Genomic DNA, 10513 nt, shown 5'->3' on the forward strand with positions numbered 1-10513 from the left:
TAGACTGTTTATGGCCTTATGTCTTTATTATTACAGTTGTTATTTTGGAAAACTACAAATTGTGTTTCTCATTGGACAAGACCAGGTAGTCCCGCCCCCAGTTTCGCTTAATTTCAAAACGTTTTCTCCCTACTGAACCCCACCCGGGGTGGTATTCACTATTTACCAGACAACCCTGGGTGGTGTAACTAGAAACCAGGCAAACCTTGGTGGTATTCATTAGACACCAGACAACCCTGGGTGGTATTCACTAGACACCATACAACCCTGGGTGGTATTCACTAGACACCAGACAACCCTGGGTGGTATTCACTAGACACCATACAACCATGGGTGGTATTCACTAGGCACCATACAACAATGGGTGGTATTCACTAGACACCAGACAACCCTGGGTGGTATTCACTAGACACCATACAACCATGGGTGGTATTCATTAGACACCAGACAACCCTGGGTGGTATTCACTAGACACCATACAACCATGGGTGGTATTCATTAGACACCAGACACCCCTGGGTGGTATTCACTAGAAACCATACAACCCTGGGTGGTATTCACAAAGCATTATACAACCCTGGGTGGTATTCACTAGACACCAGACAACCCTGGGTGGTATTCACTAGACACCATACAATCCTGGGTGATATTCACTAGAAAACAGACAACCCTGGGTGGTATTCACTAGACAACCATGGGTGGTATTCACAAAGCACTAGACAGCCATGAGAGGTATTCATTAGACACTAGATAACCATGGTTGGTTTTCACTAGACAATCATGGGTGGTATTCACTAGACACCAGACAACCCTAGGTGGTATTCACTAGACAACCCTGTGTGGTATTCACTAGACACCAGACCACAATGGGTGGTATTCACTAGACACCAGACAACTGTGGGTGGTATTCACTAGTTAACCCTGGGTGGTATTCACTAGGCAACCCTGGGTGGTATTCACTAGACAACCCTGGGTGGTATTCACTAGACAACCCTGGGTGGTATTCACTAGACAACCCTGGGTGGTATTCACTAGGCAACCCTGGGTGGTCTTCACTAGACAACCCTGGGTGGTATTAACTTGCTTCCTCATGGCTCTGGGGATGTTGTATGTGTTACCCGCTTGGACAACACATTATTTTCATGGATCATGAAAGGGCTGAATTAGGGAGAGTGGTGAAGATGTTGTCAAAGTGGCAAGTTACTAAACAAACCAGTTAGCCCATTATGATGCCAGGGTGGTTACTGTCATGTGGAACTGAAACGGTACCAGCCAAATAAACCTACTCCTTATTTTCCTTGTTGGGGAAACCTGTGGTTGAGACAGAAATATAAGATTCTGAATCATTTGAATGCCTAAGGCAGACACAGGACACTCAAGCTGTGAAAAAAAAAAGATCTGATTCAGAAACAAACCCTAGTACAACAGCAATCTGCCCACAGGTATTTTCTGAGCATGAGAACCTCTTTCAGCAAACCTTTTTAATCCACTTTACTGGTGACCTTAATGTAGGAGTTATGACCACTAAAAAAATGATGACCTTACAACAGTAGTGCCACGACAACAAAACATATTTTTTTATGTATACAGTACCAGTCAAAAGTTTGGATACACCTTCTCATTCCAGGGTTTTTCTTAATTGCTACTATTTTCCACATTGTAAAATAATAGTGAAGACATCAAAGCTATGAAATAACATAAAATAATAAAGAAATTTCCCTTTTTCAGGACCCTGTCTTTCAAAGATAATTTGAAAAAATCCCCCAAACTTCACAGATCTTCATTGTAAAGGGTTTAAACACTGTTTCCCATGCTTGTTCAATGAACCATAAACAATGAATGAACATGCACCTGTGGAACGGTCGTTAAGACACTAACAGCTTACAGACGGTACGCAATTAAGGTCACAGTTATGAAAACTTAGGACACTAAAGAGGCCTTTCTACTGACTCTGAAAAACACCAAAAGAAAGATGCCCAGGGTCCCTGCTCATCTGTGTGAACGTGCCTTAGGCATGCTGCAAGGAGGCATGAGGACTGCAGATGTGGCCAGGATATTAAATTGCAATGTCCTTACTGTGAGACGCCTAAAACAGCGCTACAGGGTGGACAGCTGATCGTCCTCGCAGTGGCAGACCACGTGTAACAACACCTGCACAGGATCGGTACATCCGAACATCACACCTGCGGGACAGCTACAGGATGGCAACAACAACTGCCCAAGTTACACCAGGAACGCACAATCCTTTCATCAGTGCTCAGACTGTCCACAATAGGCTGAGAGAGGCTGGACTGAGGGCTTGTAGGCCTGTTGTAAGGCAGGTCCTCCCCAGACATCACCGGCAACAATGTCGCCTATGGGCACAAACCCACCGTCGCTGGACCAGACAGGATTGGCAAAAAGTGCTCTTCACTGACGAGTCGTGGTTTTTGTCTCACATGGGGTGATGGTCGGATTTGCGTTTATCGTCGAAGGAATGAGCGTTACACCGAGTCCTGTACTCTGGAGCAGGATCGATTTGGCGGTGGAGGATCTGTCATTGTCTGGGGCAGTGTGTCACAGCAGCCACCATTTCAAACATCAGTCTGTTGTTCCTCGTAGGAGAACAGTCCGAATAGCCAGAAAGTTCTGGGTCAGGTTCAATGGCCTTGGTTCATATACCTTTGAATACCAATCAAAGACGTTCACCCCGAAAATTGTGAAGTAGGGGGCAGAGCCCAAAAATTATGAGTTGATGTACACTCCAAGGCTTTACATTAGTCACACAGAGTGGAGACCTGGTAGGTGAACTCTATGTCATTTGGTTTTGCAGTAATGAAGTCTATGCATGATTTTGTATCGTTTCCATTGATGTCTGGCATTGATGCAATAGGAGTGAATTGTAGACAGGGCTTCTCCCCATGGATTATCTGAGATCTCAATATTTAACTCTTTAAACCAGGTCTCCTTGAGATGACTAGTAGATCCCTCTGTATAGTTTTTTATTTAACCTTAATTTAACTAGGCAAGTCAGTTAAGAAAAATATCTTATTTACAATGACAGCCTAGAAACAGTGAGGAACAGCCTTGTTCAGGGGCATAATGACAGATTTTTACCTTGTCAGCTCAGGGATTTGTTCAAGCAGGGGTGGCAGGGTAGCCTAGTGGTTAGAGTTTTGGACTAGTAACCGGAAGGTTGCAAGTTCAACCCCCCGAGCTGACAAGGTACAAGTATGCTGTTTTGCCCCTGAACAGGCAGTTGACCCACATCATTGAAAATAAAAATTTGTTCTTAACTGACTTGCCTAGTTAAATAAAGGTAAAATAATTAAAAGCAACCTTTCAGTTACTGGCCTGACGCGCTAACCACAAAGTTACCTGCTATAGTTGGAGAAAAGGAGACAGACAAACTGTGAGACTAGGTGTTTTGAGTTAGGAGGGCTGCCGTAGCAGATAATAAAAACTGTGTTACTAGGTGTTTTGAGTTAGGAGGGCTGCCGTAGCAGATCATAACACTGTGAGACTAGGTGTTTTGAGTTAGGAGGGCTGCCGTTGCAGATCATAACACTGTGTTACTAGGTGTTTTGAGTTAGGAGGGCTGCCGTAGCAGATCATAACACTGTGTTACTAGGTGTTTTGAGTTAGGAGGGAGCTGTAGAAGATCATAACACTGTGAGACTAGGTGTTTTGAGTTTGGAGGGCTGCCGTAGCAGATCATAACACTGTGAGACTAGGTGTTTTGAGTTAGGAGGGCTGCCGTAGCAGATCATAACACTGTGAAACTAGGTGTTTTGAGTTAGGAGGGCTGCCGTAGCAGATCATAACACTGTGAGACTAGGTGTTTTGAGTTAGGAGGGCTGCCGTAGCAGATCATAACACTGTGAGACTAGGTGTTTTGAGTTAGGAGGGCTGCCGTAGCAGATCATAACACTGTGAGACTAGGTGTTTTGAGTTAGGAGGGCTGCCGTTGCAGATCATAACACTGTGAAACTAGGTGTTTTGAGTTAGGAGGGGTGCCGTAGCAGATCATAACACTGTGAGACTAGGTGTTTTGAGTTAGGAGGGCTGCCGTAGCAGATTATAACACTGTGAGACTAGGTGTTTTGAGTTAGGAGGGCTGCCGTAGCAGATCATAACACTGTGAGACTAGGTGTTTTGAGTTAGGAGGGCTGCCGTAGCAGATCATAACACTGTGAGACTAGGTGTTTTGAGTTAGGAGGGCTGCCGTAGCAGATCATAACACTGTGAGACTAGGTGTTTTGAGTTAGGAGGGCTGCCGTAGCAGATCATAACACTGTGAGACTAGGTGTTTTGAGTTAGGAGGGCTGCCGTAGCAGATCATAAAATGAATGTTGTACAGGGAGGGTTTCAACATTTTGAATTTTCCCTTTGAAATGTGTTCTTTAAATTGGAGAGATCTTCAATTGTGGCCAGTCCCTTCTCCCTCCACTCAACAAAAAACTGAGATGGAACAAAAAAGAATGATTGAAACATATCGGGGATATATATATATATATACAGAGATATCAGGCACCTTATAAACATGCTTAGTCTGGTTTAGATATCTTAAAGAATTTCTCAAAACAACGTTGTTTGTTGCCTGTCAGACTGTTTGGAAACTCTGCTTTAGAGGAAAGCATCGCTGGAGGAGAACAATGTGTTCCAGTATTGACTTCCATATTTATCCACAGGGGGGCGCCCTTGTCCAATTTATCTGTGAAACCCAGATGCTAGTCTGTTAATGCCCTGGCATTTGCAGCACAGTAATACTGTTTAAAGATGGGTAAGTCTACTCCACCATTTCCCTTGGGCTTTTGCAAGTGGCCTTCACAACTACAATGGGCTTTGTAACCTCAGACAAATGGAATGATTGTCGAGTCCAATGCTTTTTTTTAAATGAAGAGGTAAGACAAATTGGGAGATTCTGGCAAAGATTGAGTAACCCGGGAAGAGAAAACATTTTTACGGCATTAATGTTCCCCATCATAGAAAGAGGCAATATTCTCCAGTTCTCTATGTTTTGTTTTAGCTTTGCAACCAGCACACTAGTTAACCTTGAGGATGAGCACCAGCACACTGTAGTTAACCTTGAGGATGAGCACCAGCACCCTGTAGATAACCTTGAGGATGAGTACCAGCACACTGTAGTTAACCTTGAGGATGAGCACCAGCACCCTGTAGTTAACCTTGAGGATGAGCACCAGCACACTGTAGTTAACCTTGAGGATGAGCACCAGCACCCTGTAGTTAACCTTGAGGATGAGCACCAGCACACTGTAGTTAACCTTGAGGATGAGCACCAGCACACTGTAGATAACCTTGAGGATGAGCACCAGCACACACTAGTTAACCTTGAGGATGAGCACCAGCACACACTGTAGTTAACCTTGAGGATGAGCACCAGCACACACTAGTTAACCTTGAGGATGAGCACCAGCACACACTAGATAACCTTGAGGATGAGCACCAGCACACACTAGTTATCCTTGAGGATGAGCACCAGCACACACTAGTAAACCTTGAGGATGAGCACCAGCACCCTGTAGTTAACCTTGAGGATGAGCACCAGCACACTGTAGTTAACCTTGAGGATGAGCACCAGCACACTGTAGTTAACCTTGAGGATGAGCACCAGCACACTGTAGTTAACCTTGAGGATGAGCACCAGCACCCTAGTTAACCTTGAGGATGAGCACCAGCACACACTAGTTAACCTTGAGGATGAGCACCAGCACACACTAGTTAACCTTGAGGATGAGCACCAGCACACACTGTAGTTAACCTTGAGGATGAGCACCAGCACACACTAGTTAACCTTGAGGATGAGCACCAGCACATACTAGTTAACCTTGAGAATGAGCATCAGCACCCTGTAGTTAACCTTGAGAATGAGCATCAGCACCCTGTAGTTAACCTTGAGAATGAGCATCAGCACACTGTAGTTGAGCTTGAGGATGAGCACCAGCACACTGTAGTTGAGCTTGAGGATGAGCATCAGAACACTGTAGTTAACCTTGAGGATGAGCACCAGCACACACTGTAGTTGAGCTTGAGGATGAGCACCAGCACCCTGTAGTTGAGCTTGAGGATGAGCACCAGCACACACTGTAGTTGAGCTTGAGGATGAGCACCAGCACACACTGTAGTTGAGCTTGAGGATGAGCACCAGCACCCTGTAGTTAACCTTGAGGATGAGCTTTGGGTTTCTAGGGATTTTTTTGTCCCAGGTAAGTTAAGTGGTCATGCACCATGTCCCAGGTAAGTTAAGTGGTCATGCACCATGTCCCAGGTAAGTTAAGTGGTCATGCACCATGTCCCAGGTAAGTTAAGTGGTCATGCACCATGTCCCAGGTAAGTTAAGTGGTCATGCACCATGTCCCAGGTAAGTTAAGTGGTCATGCACCATGTCCCAGGTAAGTTAAGTGGTCGTATCCTCTCTAGCTCACTTGCTGTAATATTGCCTGAGAGACATATGAGATCACTTTTGCCCCAATTTAATTCTATAGCCAGATAGATTGACAAATGAATTGATTAGCTGTAATAGACTACGGACAGAAGCTACTGGGTCTGAGAGGCGCATCATCTGCATATAACAAAATGCGGCTTTCTATGTGTCCTACCTTAAGACCTATATATTAGGATAAACCTTATTTTTATCTCTAGGGGTTTGAAGGGCGACAGTGAAGAACTCAAGACTGAGTGGGCAACCCTGCAGGACAAATCTATGTAGTTCAATGGGACTGGATTTGTCGCCATCGGTCAGAATAGAGGATGTTGGGCAAGCATAGAGCATATTTTGGGCAAGCATAGAGTATATTTTGGGCAAGCATAGAGCATATTTTGGGCAAGCATAGAGCATATTTTGACCACGGTTGCAAATGAGTCATCTAAATCAAAACCTAGTGAGTGCTTCGAACATGTATGACCCTTCTATTCGGTCAAATGTTTTTTTGAGCATCAATGTTTTTTTGAGCGACATAATAGCAACCTTGGAGACTTCACCATGATTTTGCATACAGGATGTTATTGTTAAGCAGCCTGCGTACATTCGAAAAAAGAGAACCTGTCTGGGATAAAACCCTGTCTGACCCGGATGAATAATGGCTGTTACATGTTTGTTCAACCTGTTAGCAAGCACTTTGGTGATTCACTTCTTTTTTTTTAAACGAAATTGAGCAGGTGCTATTGGTCTATAATTTGCAGGATCTTTTCCCTCTCTGTCTTTTAAAAACAGAAGGCAGAGACTGTTATTTTTAAACTGTTATTTCCTGTTGAGTCAGTGATCCTCCTGAGTAAGAGGGGGGACCATTAGAGGCCTGCAGCCTTTCCAGGTGGGAGAGTTTTTTATTGCCTCCATTTTTTTCCACCTCTGTTGTGAAATTTGAGTCCAATTCCTTTTTCTCTTTTGGCGCTATCATCAAGTTTTGGCAGGCTGATGGAATCAAAAGAAGGCTGATAAATCAGAACTAGAAGCATCGGATCTGGAACAGTATAGCTCGGAGTAAAACTCTTGCAGGCAGTTGTTTATCTCTTTAGGATCTGTCAGCAACATGTCCAACCCAGACCGGATTTTATGGATTGGTCTATTAGCTTGTGCACCCTTTAGTTGTCTAGCCAACAAACCTTTCCAGTTTTGTCCCTTAGTTCAAATTGTTTTTTTTTGTCTCAGCTTTAACAGGAGGTTACTGATCCGAGAACCAAGAAAAGAGTTGTATTCATATTTTACTTTTAAAAAAAATGTGTTTTAGTCGACCCGAGAGAGTGAAGTTCTGTATGCCTCTAAAGCTGTTTTTTTATTCAGTCACATGCGATTCCCTTTTTTTTAAATGGCAGACTCGTATAAAATAATATGACCTCTCATAACCACTTTAAAAGTTTCCCATAGTTTAGAATCAGAAACCACTCTTGTGTCATTAGTCTCGAGGAACTCCTTCCACTTGGCTGTCATGCAGTCAACGAATGCTTGGTCTGCCATCAACAGTAATTCTGTTGTTGTTTTTTTATAAAGAAAGATTGCGGGACAATATAATTGGACTGCGATCACTTATTAAGATGCTATGGTATTTCGAATTGATCACATTGGGTATCAGTTTGGAATCTATTAGGAAGTAGTCGATTCTAGAATAAGACTTGTGAACATGAAAGTAGAATGATTGAATCTTTGTCTGTGGGATGTTGCAGTCTCTAGATGTCCGCTAGATTACTGACTACGATTAGATTATTCAGAACCTGGACAGACGGGATATTCTGGTGGAGTGTGTGTGGACACTCTGTCAAGATACGGATCAATTAAAATCGCCTCCAATTATTAGATTACTGGTAAATCAATTCAAAAACAGGAAGAAAGACGTTCAACAACGCCATAGACGTTCAATAGGGTGACAGGGAAAGACGTTCAACAACGCCATAGACGTTCAGTAGGGTGACAGGGAAAGACGGTCAACAACGCCATAGACGTTCAATAGGGTGACAGGAAGAAAGACGTTCAACAACGCCATAGACGTTCAATAGGGTGACAGGGAAAGAGATAATATTCACTGATACTACGATGTACCTACCATGCAGGTCTGTAGACATGGACGAGAGTTGAAAAGGGATATTTTTACGATAGAGAATAGCAACACCTCCAGCCTTGGAAGAAAAGGGTAATTGATAAACTTGAGAAATCCAATTGGATCTCAGACGCCTCTGCTCTGGGTCTTTTATGTGTGTTTCTTGTAGGAAAATCATGTCAGCACCAAGGGATTCCATGAGACTGCCATGACACACTCCATTATATTTTCCTGGCATTTACAGTGCATTCGGTAGGTATTCAGACCCCTTGACTTTTTTCACATGTTATGTTACAGCCTTATTTCTAAAATGTATTAAATCGTTTTTTTTTTTACTCATCAATCTACACACAATACACCACAATGACAAAGCAAAAAACAGGTTGTTTGATTAAAATTAACACAACGTAAATATCACATTTACATAAGTATTCAGACCCTTTACTCAGTACTTTCGTGAAGCACCGTGGGGCAGCGATTACAGCTTCGAGTCTTCTTGGGTATGACGCTACAAGCTTGGCACATCTGTATTTGGGGAGTTTCTCCCGTTCTTCTCTGCAGATCCCATCTCAAGCTCTGTCAGGTTGGATGGGGAGCGTCGCTGCACAGCTATTTTCAGGTCTCTCCAGAGATGTTAGATTGGGTTCAAGTCCGGGCTCTGGCTGGGCCACTCAAGGACATTCAGAGACTCGTCCCGAAGCCCCACTTGCATTGTCTTGACTGTGTGCTTAGGGTCATTGTCCTGTTGGAAGGTGAACCTTCGCCCCAGTCTGAGGTCCTGAGCGCTCTGGAGCAGGTTTTCATCAAGGATTTCTCTGCTCCGTTCATCTTTCCCTCGATCCTGACTAGTCTCCCAGTCCCTGCAGCTGAAAAACATCCCAACAGCATGATGCTGCCACCACCATGCTTTACCCTAGGGATGGTGCCAGGTTTCCTCCAGACGTGACGCTTGGCATTCAGGCCAAAGAGTTCAATCTTGGTTTCATCAGAACAGAGAATCTTGTTTCTCATGGTCTGAGATTCTTTACGTGCCTTCTGGCAAACTCCAAGCGGGCTGTCATGTGCCTTTGACTGATGAGTGGCTTCCGTCTGGCCACTCTACCATAAAGGCCTGATTGGTGGAGTGCTGCAGAGATGGTTGTCCTTCTGAAAGGTTCTCCCATCTCCACAGAGAAACTCTAGTACTCTATCAGAGTGACCATCACTTCCCTGACCAAGGCCCTTCTCCCCCAATGGCTCAGTTTGTCCTGGCGGCAAACTCTAGGAAGAATCTTGGTGGTTCCAAACTTCTTCCATTTAAGAATGATGTGTTTAATGCTGCAAAAATGTTTTGGTACTCTTCCCCAGATCCTGTCTCGGAAGCTCTACGTACAATTCCTTTGAGCTCATGGCTTGTTTTTGCTCTGACATGCACTGTCATCTGTGGGACATTATATAGACAGGTGTGTGCCTTTCCAAATCATGTCCAATCAATTGAATTAACCACCGGTGGACTCCAATCAAGTTGTAGAAACATCTCAAGGATGATCAATGAAACAGAATGCGCCTGAGCTGAATTCCGAGTCTCATAGCAAAGGGTCTGAATACTTATATAAATAAGGTATTTATGTTGTTGTTGTTCTCAATAATTAAAAAACATTATTATGTGGTTATTAAATGTTATGAATGCACTGTATATCATTTCAAATAAAACATCTCAAACATGTACGAATGAAAATAAAACGTTAAACAGACCTAATACTAAGCTAGCAACATTCAAACTTAACAGCCCTCTCCGTTGTTTTTGGTAAACAAATGAATACGTTACCGTTTATGAATAAACGTAAAAATCCACTGTTTGCTCAGGCAATATCCCAAAACATTTGTGACGAGTGTTTTCACCCTTTCAGGGGGTCATTTTGACACTTAGCTTGCAGCCTCCTCAGGCTCCGTGAAGACTCCTGTCGTGCATTTGTGATGGACATGTAGCTTGGCTGAAAAAT

Source organism: Oncorhynchus clarkii, chromosome 20 (assembly GCF_045791955.1).
Source record: "Oncorhynchus clarkii lewisi isolate Uvic-CL-2024 chromosome 20, UVic_Ocla_1.0, whole genome shotgun sequence".
NCBI classification, from domain to species: Eukaryota; Metazoa; Chordata; class Actinopteri; order Salmoniformes; family Salmonidae; genus Oncorhynchus; species Oncorhynchus clarkii.